At 47.4% G+C, this 9,748-nt stretch overlaps 2 non-coding genes across 2 annotated transcripts; both read left to right on the top strand.

Moving 5' to 3' along the window:
* The first annotated feature begins 5,095 nt into the window (after window positions 1-5,095).
* On the top strand, window positions 5,096-5,168 carry TRNAN-GUU (transfer RNA asparagine (anticodon GUU)). The gene has a single exon. It is a non-coding gene; the product is annotated as a tRNA-Asn (tRNA).
* A 1,832-nt stretch (window positions 5,169-7,000) lies between these two features.
* On the top strand, window positions 7,001-7,073 carry TRNAN-GUU (transfer RNA asparagine (anticodon GUU)). The gene has a single exon. It is a non-coding gene; the product is annotated as a tRNA-Asn (tRNA).
* Window positions 7,074-9,748: the final 2,675 nt, after the last annotated feature.

The raw sequence follows: 9,748 nt of genomic DNA, 5'->3' as shown, positions 1-9,748 counted from the left end.
GTTAACCGAAAGGTTGGTGGTTCGAGCCCATCCGTGAGCGGTGTTGTGAGGTCTCAGATGTGACGTAAAAAGTCAAAGTTTTTCCACAATACCTGACGAACATTTAATCTTTGGGCTTCCGTTGCGCAATGGTTAACGCCGTCGGCTGTTAACCGAAAGGTTGGTGGTTCGAGCCCATCCGGGAGCGGTGTTGTGAGGTCTTAGATGTGACGTAAAATTCAGAGTTTTTTAAAAATAACTGACGAACATTTAATTTTTGGGTTTCCGTGGCGCAATGGTTAGAGCGTTCAGCTGTTAACCGAAAGTTGGTGGTTCGAGCCCACCCGGGAGCGGTGTTGTGAGCTCTCACATGTAACGTAAAAATCCAAAGTTTTTCCACAATACCTGACGAACATTTAATCTTTGGGCTTCCGTTGCGCAATGGTTAACGCCGTCGGCTGTTAACCGAAAGGTTGGTGGTTCGAGCCCATCCGGGAGCGGTGTTGTGAGGTCTTAGATGTGACGTAAAATTCAGAGTTTTTTTAAAAATAACTGACGAACATTTTATCTTTGGGCTTCTGTGGCGCAATGGTTAGCGCGTTCGGCTGTTAACCGAAAGGTTGGTGGTTCGAGCCCACCCGGGAGCGGTGTTGTAAGCTCTCACATGTAACGTAAAAAGCCAAAGTGTTTCCACAATACCCGACGACCATTTAATTTTTGGGCTTCCGTGGCGCAATGGTTAGCGCGTTCGGCTGTTAACCGAAAGGTTGGTGGTTCGAGCCCATCCGTGAGCGGTGTTGTGAGGTCTCAGATGTGACGTAAAAAGTCAAAGTTTTTCCACAATACCTGACGAACATTTAATCTTTGGGCTTCCGTTGCGCAATGGTTAACGCCGTCGGCTGTTAACCGAAAGGTTGGTGGTTCGAGCCCATCCGGGAGCGGTGTTGTGAGGTCTTAGATGTGACGTAAAATTCAGAGTTTTTTAAAAATAACTGACGAACATTTAATTTTTGGGTTTCCGTGGCGCAATGGTTAGAGCGTTCAGCTGTTAACCGAAACTTGGTGGTTCGAGCCCACCCGGGAGCGGTGTTGTGAGCTCTCACATGTAACGTAAAAATCCAAAGTTTTTCCACAATACCTGACGAACATTTAATCTTTGGGCTTCCGTTGCGCAATGGTTAACGCCGTCGGCTGTTAACCGAAAGGTTGGTGGTTCGAGCCCATCCGGGAGCGGTGTTGTGAGGTCTTAGATGTGACGTAAAATTCAGAGTTTTTTTAAAAATAACTGACGAACATTTAATTTTTGGGTTTCCGTGGCGCAATGGTTAGAGCGTTCAGCTGTTAACCGAAAGTTGGTGGTTCGAGACCACCCGGGAGCGGTGTTGTGAGCTCTCACATGTAACGTAAAAAGCCAAAGTTTTTCCACAATACCTGACGAACATTTAATCTTTGGGCTTCCGTTGCGCAATGGTTAACGCCGTCGGCTGTTAACCGAAAGGTTGGTGGTTCGAGCCCATCCGGGAGCGGTGTTGTGAGGTCTTAGATGTAACGTAAAATTCAGAGTTTTTTAAAAATACCTGACGAACATTTTATCTTTGGGCTTCTGTGGCGCAATGGTTAGCGCGTTCGGCTGTTAACCGAAAGGTTGGTGGTTCGAGCCCACCCGGGAGCGGTGTTGTGAGCTCTCACATGTAACGTAAAAAGCCAAAGTGTTTCCACAATACCCGACGACCATTTAATTTTTGGGCTTCCGTGGCGCAATGGTTAGCGCGTTCGGCTGTTAACCGAAAGGTTGGTGGTTCGAGCCCATCCGTGAGCGGTGTTGTGAGGTCTCAGATGTGACGTAAAAAGTCAAAGTTTTTCCACAATACCTGACGAACATTTAATCTTTGGGCTACCGTTGCGCAATGGTTAACGCCGTCGGCTGTTAACCGAAAGGTTGGTGGTTCGAGCCCATCCGGGAGCGGTGTTGTGAGGTCTTAGATGTGACGTAAAATTCAGAGTTTTTTAAAAATAACTGACGAACATTTAATTTTTGGGTTTCCGTGGCGCAATGGTTAGAGCGTTCAGCTGTTAACCGAAAGTTGGTGGTTCGAGCCCACCCGGGAGCGGTGTTGTGAGCTCTCACATGTAACGTAAAAATCCAAAGTTTTTCCACAATACCTGACGAACATTTAATCTTTGGGCTTCCGTTGCGCAATGGTTAACGCCGTCGGCTGTTAACCGAAAGGTTGGTGGTTCGAGCCCATCCGGGAGCGGTGTTGTGAGGTCTTAGATGTGACGTAAAATTCAGAGTTTTTTTAAAAATAACTAACGAACATTTAATTTTTGGGTTTCCGTGGCGCAATGGTTAGAGCGTTCAGCTGTTAACCGAAAGTTGGTGGTTCGAGACCACCCGGGAGCGGTGTTGTGAGCTCTCACATGTAACGTAAAAATCCAAAGTTTTTCCACAATACCTGACGAACATTTAATCTTTGGGCTTCCGTTGCGCAATGGTTAACGCCGTCGGCTGTTAACCGAAAGGTTGGTGGTTCGAGCCCATCCGGGAGCGGTGTTGTGAGGTCTTAGATGTAACGTAAAATTCAGAGTTTTTTAAAAATACCTGACGAACATTTTATCTTTGGGCTTCTGTGGCGCAATGGTTAGCGCGTTCGGCTGTTAACCGAAAGGTTGGTGGTTCGAGCCCACCCGGGAGCGGTGTTGTGAGCTCTCACATGTAACGTAAAAAGCCAAAGTGTTTCCACAATACCCGACGACCATTTAATTTTTGGGCTTCCGTGGCGCAATGGTTAGCGCGTTCGGCTGTTAACCGAAAGGTTGGTGGTTCGAGCCCATCCGTGAGCGGTGTTGTGAGGTCTCAGATGTGACGTAAAAAGTCAAAGTTTTTCCACAATACCTGACGAACATTTAATCTTTGGGCTTCCGTTGCGCAATGGTTAACGCCGTCGGCTGTTAACCGAAAGGTTGGTGGTTCGAGCCCATCCGGGAGCGGTGTTGTGAGGTCTTAGATGTGACGTAAAATTCAGAGTTTTTTAAAAATAACTGACGAACATTTAATTTTTGGGTTTCCGTGGCGCAATGGTTAGAGCGTTCAGCTGTTAACCGAAAGTTGGTGGTTCGAGCCCACCCGGGAGCGGTGTTGTGAGCTCTCACATGTAACGTAAAAATCCAAAGTTTTTCCACAATACCTGACGAACATTTAATCTTTGGGCTTCCGTTGCGCAATGGTTAACGCCGTCGGCTGTTAACCGAAAGGTTGGTGGTTCGAGCCCATCCGGGAGCGGTGTTGTGAGGTCTTAGATGTGACGTAAAATTCAGAGTTTTTTTAAAAATAACTGACGAACATTTAATTTTTGGGTTTCCGTGGCGCAATGGTTAGAGCGTTCAGCTGTTAACCGAAAGTTGGTGGTTCGAGACCACCCGGGAGCGGTGTTGTGAGCTCTCACATGTAACGTAAAAATCCAAAGTTTTTCCACAATACCTGACGAACATTTAATCTTTGGGCTTCCGTTGCGCAATGGTTAACGCCGTCGGCTGTTAACCGAAAGGTTGGTGGTTCGAGCCCATCCGGGAGCGGTGTTGTGAGGTCTTAGATGTAACGTAAAATTCAGAGTTTTTTAAAAATACCTGACGAACATTTTATCTTTGGGCTTCTGTGGCGCAATGGTTAGCGCGTTCGGCTGTTAACCGAAAGGTTGGTGGTTCGAGCCCACCCGGGAGCGGTGTTGTGAGCTCTCACATGTAACGTAAAAAGCCAAAGTGTTTCCACAATACCCGACGACCATTTAATTTTTGGGCTTCCGTGGCGCAATGGTTAGCGCGTTCGGCTGTTAACCGAAAGGTTGGTGGTTCGAGCCCATCCGTGAGCGGTGTTGTGAGGTCTCAGATGTGACGTAAAAAGTCAAAGTTTTTCCACAATACCTGACGAACATTTAATCTTTGGGCTTCCGTTGCGCAATGGTTAACGCCGTCGGCTGTTAACCGAAAGGTTGGTGGTTCGAGCCCATCCGGGAGCGGTGTTGTGAGGTCTTAGATGTGACGTAAAATTCAGAGTTTTTTTAAAAATAACTGACGAACATTTAATTTTTGGGTTTCCGTGGCGCAATGGTTAGAGCGTTCAGCTGTTAACCGAAAGTTGGTGGTTCGAGACCACCCGGGAGCGGTGTTGTGAGCTCTCACATGTAACGTAAAAATCCAAAGTTTTTCCACAATACCTGACGAACATTTAATCTTTGGGCTTCCGTTGCGCAATGGTTAACGCCGTCGGCTGTTAACCGAAAGGTTGGTGGTTCGAGCCCATCCGGGAGCTGTGTTGTGAGGTCTTAGATGTAACTTAAAATTCAGAGTTTTTTAAAAATATCTGACGAACATTTAATTTTTGGGCTTCCGTGGCGCAATGGTTAGCGCGTTCAGCTGTTATTCAAAAGGTTTGTGGTTCGAGCCCATCCGGGAGCGGTGTTTTGAAGTCTCGGATTTGACGTAAAAAGTCAGAGTTTTTTCACAATACCTGACGACCATTTCATTTCTGAGCTTCCTTGGCTCGAAGGTTAGCGCGTTCGAATGTTAACCAAAAGGTTGGTGGTTCGAGCCCACCCGGCTGCCGTGTTGTGAAGTCTCAAATGTAACGTAAAAAGCCAAAGTTTTTCCACAATACCTGACGACCGTTTAATTTTTGAGCTTCCGTGGCGCAATGGTTAGCGCGTTCGGCTGTTAACCGAAAGGTTGGTGGTTCGAGCCCACCCGGGGGCGGTGTTGTGAGATCTCAAACGTAATGTCAAATGCCAAAGTTTTTCCACAATACCTGACGAACATTTAATCTTTGGGCTTCCGTTGCGCAATGGTTAACGCCGTCGGCTGTTAACCGAAAGGTTGGTGGTTCGAGCCCATCCGGGAGCGGTGTTGTGAGGTCTTAGATGTAACGTAAAATTCAGAGTTTTTTAAAAATAACTGACGAACATTTAATTTTTGGGCTTCCGTGGTGCAATGGTTAGCGCGTTCGGCTGTTAACCGAAAGGTTGGTGGTTCGAGCCCACCCGGGAGCGGTGTTGTGAGCTCTCACATGTAACGTAAAAAGCCAAAGTGTTTCCACAATACCCGACGACCATTTAATTTTTGGGCTTCCGTGGCGCAATGGTTAGCGCGTTCGGCTGTTAACCGAAAGGTTGGTGGTTCGAGCCCACCCGGGAGCGGTGTTGTGAGCTCTCACATGTAACGTAAAAAGCCAAAGTGTTTCCACAATACCCGACGACCATTTAATTTTTGGGCTTCCGTGGCGCAATGGTTAGCGCGTTCGGCTGTTAACCGAAAGGTTGGTGGTTCGAGCCCATCCGTGAGCGGTGTTGTGAGGTCTCAGATGTGACGTAAAAAGTCAAAGTTTTTCCACAATACCTGACGAACATTTAATCTTTGGGCTTCCGTTGCGCAATGGTTAACGCCGTCGGCTGTTAACCGAAAGGTTGGTGGTTCGAGCCCATCCGGGAGCGGTGTTGTGAGCTCTCACATGTAACGTAAAAAGCCAAAGTGTTTCCACAATACCCGACGACCATTTAATTTTTGGGCTTCCGTGGCGCAATGGTTAGCGCGTTCGGCTGTTAACCGAAAGGTTGGTGGTTCGAGCCCATCCGTGAGCGGTGTTGTGAGGTCTCAGATGTGACGTAAAAAGTCAAAGTTTTTCCACAATACCTGACGAACATTTAATCTTTGGGCTTCCGTTGCGCAATGGTTAACGCCGTCGGCTGTTAACCGAAAGTTGGTGGTTCGAGCCCACCCGGGAGCGGTGTTGTGAGCTCTCACATGTAACGTAAAAAGCCAAAGTGTTTCCACAATACCCGACGACCATTTAAATTTTGGGCTTCCGTGGCGCAATGGTTAGCGCGTTCGGCTGTTAACCGAAAGGTTGGTGGTTCGAGCCCATCCGTGAGCGGTGTTGTGAGGTCTCAGATGTGACGTAAAAAGTCAGTTTTTCCACAATACCTGACGAACATTTAATCTTTGGGCTTCCGTTGCGCAATGGTTAACGCCGTCGGCTGTTAACCGAAAGGTTGGTGGTTCGAGCCCATCCGGGAGCGGTGTTGTGAGCTCTCACATGTAACGTAAAAAGCCAAAGTGTTTCCACAATACCCGACGACCATTCAATTTTTGGGCTTCCGTGGCGCAATGGTTAGCGCGTTCGGCTGTTAACCGAAAGGTTGGTGGTTCGAGCCCACCCGGGGGCGGTGTTGTGAGATCTCAAACGTAATGTCAAATGCCAAAGTTTTTCCACAATACCTGACGAACATTTAATCTTTGGGCTTCCGTTGCGCAATGGTTAACGCCGTCGGCTGTTAACCGAAAGGTTGGTGGTTCGAGCCCATCCGGGAGCGGTGTTGTGAGGTCTTAGATGTGACGTAAAATTCAGAGTTTTTTAAAAATAACTGACGAACATTTAATTTTTGGGTTTCCGTGGCGCAATGGTTAGAGCGTTCAGCTGTTAACCGAAAGTTGGTGGTTCGAGCCCACCCGGGAGCGGTGTTGTGAGCTCTCACATTTAACGTAAAAAGCCAAAGTTTTTCCACAATACCTGACGAACATTTAATCTTTGGGCTTCCGTTGCGCAATGGTTAACGCCGTCGGCTGTTAACCGAAAGGTTGGTGGTTCGAGCCCATCCGGGAGCGGTGTTGTGAGGTCTTAGATGTAACTTAAAATTCAGAGTTTTTTAAAAATATCTGACGAACATTTAATTTTTGGGCTTCCGTGGCGCAATGGTTAGCGCGTTCAGCTGTTATTCAAAAGGTTTGTGGTTCGAGCCCATCCGGGAGCGGTGTTTTGAAGTCTCGGATGTGACGTAAAAAGTCAGAGTTTTTCCACAATACCTGACGAAAATTTCATTTCTGAGCTTCCTTGGCTCGAAGGTTAGCGCGTTCGAATGTTAACCAAAAGGTTGGTGGTTCGAGCCCACCCGGCTGCCGTGTTGTGAAGTCTCAAATGTAACGTAAAAAGCCAAAGTTTTTCCACAATACCTGACGACCGTTTAATTTTTGAGCTTCCGTGGCGCAATGGTTAGCGCGTTCGGCTGTTAACCGAAAGGTTGGTGGTTCGAGCCCACCCGGGAGCGGTGTTGTGAGCTCTCAAATGTAACGTAAAAAGCCAAAGTTTTTCCACAATACCTGACGACCGTTTAATTTTTGAGCTTCCGTGGCGCAATGGTTAGCGCGTTCGGCTGTTAACCGAAAGGTTGGTGGTTCGAGCCCACCCGGGGGCGGTGTTGTGAGATCTCAAACGTAATGTCAAATGCCAAAGTTTTTCCACAATACCTGACGAACATTTAATCTTTGGGCTTCCGTTGCGCAATGGTTAACGCCGTCGGCTGTTAACCGAAAGGTTGGTGGTTCGAGCCCATCCGGGAGCGGTGTTGTGAGGTCTTAGATGTAACGTAAAATTCAGAGTTTTTTAAAAATAACTGACGAACATTTAATTTTTGGGCTTCCGTGGCGCAATGGTTAGCGCGTTCGGCTGTTAACCGAAAGGTTGGTGGTTCGAGCCCATCCGGGAGCGGTGTTGTGAGGTCTTAGATGTAACGTAAAATTCAGAGTTTTTTAAAAATACCTGACGAACATTTTATCTTTGGGCTTCTGTGGCGCAATGGTTAGCGCGTTCGGCTGTTAACCGAAAGGTTGGTGGTTCGAGCCCACCCGGGAGCGGTGTTGTGAGCTCTCACATGTAACGTAAAAAGCCAAAGTGTTTCCACAATACCCGACGACCATTTAATTTTTGGGCTTCCGTGGCGCAATGGTTAGCGCGTTCGGCTGTTAACCGAAAGGTTGGTGGTTCGAGCCCATCCGTGAGCGGTGTTGTGAGGTCTCAGATGTGACGTAAAAAGTCAAAGTTTTTCCACAATACCTGACGAACATTTAATCTTTGGGCTTCCGTTGCGCAATGGTTAACGCCGTCGGCTGTTAACCGAAAGGTTGGTGGTTCGAGCCCATCCGGGAGCGGTGTTGTGAGGTCTTAGATGTGACGTAAAATTCAGAGTTTTTTAAAAATAACTGACGAACATTTAATTTTTGGGTTTCCTTGGCGCAATGGTTAGAGCGTTCAGCTGTTAACCGAAAGTTGGTGGTTCGAGCCCACCCGGGAGCGGTGTTGTGAGCTCTCACATGTAACGTAAAAAGCCAAAGTTTTTCCACAATACCTGACGAACATTTAATCTTTGGGCTTCCGTTGCGCAATGGTTAACGCCGTCGGCTGTTAACCAAAAGGTTGGTGGTTCGAGCCCATCCGGGAGCGGTGTTGTGAGGTCTTAGATGTAACGTAAAATTCAGAGTTTTTTAAAAATAACTGACGAACATTTAATTTTTGGGCTTCCGTGGCGCAATGGTTAGAGCGTTCAGCTGTTATTCAAAAGGTTTGTGGTTCGAGCCCACCCGGCTGCCGTGTTGTGAAGTCTCAAATGTAACGTAAAAGACCAAAGTTTTTCCACAATACCTGACGACCGTTTAATTTTTGAGCTTCCGTTACGCAATGGTTAGCGCGTTCGGCTGTTAACCGAAAGGTTGGTGGTTCGAGCCCACCCGGGAGCGGTGTTGTGAGCTCTCAAATGTAACGTAAAAAGCCAAAGTTTTTCCACAATACCTGACGACCGTTTAATTTTTGAGCTTCCGTGGCGCAATGGTTAGCGCGTTCGGCTGTTAACCGAAAGGTTGGTGGTTCGAGCCCACCCGGGGGCGGTGTTGTGAGATCTCAAACGTAATGTCAAATGCCAAAGTTTTTCCACAATACCTGACGAACATTTAATCTTTGGGCTTCCGTTGCGCAATGGTTAACGCCGTCGGCTGTTAACCGAAAGGTTGGTGGTTCGAGCCCATCCGGGAGCGGTGTTGTGAGGTCTTAGATGTAACGTAAAATTCAGAGTTTTTTAAAAATAACTGACGAACGTTTAATTTTTGGGTTTCGTGGCGCAATGGTTAGCGCGTTCGGCTGTTAACCGAAAGGTTGGTGGTTCGAGCCCATCCGGGAGCGGTGTTGTGAGGTCTTAGATGTAACGTAAAATTCAGAGTTTTTCCACAATACCTGACGAACATTTAATCTTTGGGCTTCCGTTGCGCAATGGTTAACGCCGTCGGCTGTTAACCGAAAGGTTGGTGGTTCGAGCCCATCCGGGAGCGGTGTTGTGAGGTCCTAGATGTGACGTAAAATTCAGAGTTTTTTAAAAATAACTGACGAACATTTAATTTTTGGGTTTCCGTGGCGCAATGGTTAGAGCGTTCAGCTGTTAACCGAAAGTTGGTGGTTCGAGCCCACCCGGGAGCGGTGTTGTGAGCTCTCACATGTAACGTAAAAAGCCAAAGTGTTTCCACAATACCCGACGACCATTTAATTTTTGGGCTTCCGTGGCGCAATGGTTAGCGCGTTCGGCTGTTAACCGAAAGGTTGGTGGTTCGAGCCCATCCGTGAGCGGTGTTGTGAGGTCTTAGATGTAACGTAAAATTCAGAGTTTTTTAAAAATATCTGACGAACATTTAATTTTTGGGCTTCCGTTGCGCAATGGTTAACGCCGTCGGCTGTTAACCGAAAGGTTGGTGGTTCGAGCCCATCCGGGAGCGGTGTTGTGAGGTCTTAGATGTGACGTAAAATTCAGAGTTTTTCCACAATACCTGACGACCATTTCATTTCTGAGCTTCCTTGGCTCGAAGGTTAGCGCGTTCGAATGTTAACCAAAAGGTTGGTGGTTCGAGCCCACCCGGCTGCCGTGTTGTGAAGTCTCAAATGTAACGTAAAAAGCCAAAGTTT

The sequence above is a fragment of the Phalangium opilio genome, unplaced genomic scaffold (genome assembly GCF_054372755.1).
Source record: "Phalangium opilio isolate 3A_F unplaced genomic scaffold, DU_Popi_V2 ptg000352l_1, whole genome shotgun sequence".
In the NCBI taxonomy this organism is placed as follows: domain Eukaryota; kingdom Metazoa; phylum Arthropoda; class Arachnida; order Opiliones; family Phalangiidae; genus Phalangium; species Phalangium opilio.
The sequence above is the reverse complement of the archived record's forward strand: the minus strand, read 5'-3'. Positions and strand labels throughout refer to the sequence as shown.